Source organism: Phyllobates terribilis, unplaced genomic scaffold (genome assembly GCF_046119375.1).
Source record: "Phyllobates terribilis strain yellow unplaced genomic scaffold, ASM4611937v1 Scaffold_5__5_contigs__length_657084704, whole genome shotgun sequence".
Taxonomy (NCBI): Eukaryota; Metazoa; Chordata; class Amphibia; order Anura; family Dendrobatidae; genus Phyllobates; species Phyllobates terribilis.
Genome location: NW_027362765.1, coordinates 459,419,228 through 459,420,252, shown reverse-complemented (window position 1 = coordinate 459,420,252; position 1,025 = coordinate 459,419,228).

Here is a 1,025-nt window from a genome sequence, read left to right as displayed (position 1 = left end):
TTAGAAAACTGTCCTAGATGATCTCTTTCAGAACATTCACATTGATGTTTTCCTTGTACTGTAGGTTTGACCCCTTTGAAAAAATTCTTCAGAAGCAGTGTACATTTCTTAAAGACAAGTTCACAACAACGTAAGTGAAATCATGTAGCGATGTAATATAAGCAAACCTTCTAGATTACACAGTGATATCGATGTTTCCTTATCTCAGACGACTGATTCTTTTATTCAGGTAGAGAAGTTACATGTGAAGCCCGTCTGCTCACAATATCTGTCTACACACATAGCCGCCATTTATTGGGCACCGGTCATGTGTCATTTCACAGCACAAAGATGCCATAGTAGTATTCATGGTATACAAACAGTACAGGAATTATCATTTAACCCCTTAAGACCACCAATGTGCATTAAAATGGCGGCCGTTAAGTGGCCTTATTCCTGATCGCTGTGTGACAGTAAAAACTCAGCCTTTGTACTAAAGCAAAAATTAAAAAAGTACACATCCAGAATGTCCCAAACTATACAACTGTCATGTTATTTACTCTGTACTGCGAACACCGTAGAAAAAAAAATAAAAAACAAGTCCAAAATGTCACTTTTTCATCATACTGAAACACAAAAATGCACTAAAAAGGGATTAAAAAGTCATCCGCTACAGACCTGGCTGAGCTCTGAATGCTGAGCTCTGAATGCTGAGCTCTGAATGCTGAGCCCTGAATGCCGAGCTCACAGGGCCGTAATTAGCATTAGGTACTGGAGGGCAGGTGCTTAGGGCGGCACATTGAAGGGGCGGCACCACCTAGTGGTGAATTTTTTTTTTTTACACACCTTTTTTGTTTCCCTCCAGACATGTGTGTTTTTCTTGGGGGGGGGTTTGTGGGGGTGAGGGCAGGCAGAATGAGCTGCAGAGTGAAGCAGTGAAAAAAGAACGCTCAGCGCTGATTGGTGGAACGGCAGTCAGCAGGGGCTGCTGTACGATGCTCCACCAATCAGAAGACAGATTCCATATATGCAGACTGTGCATAGGG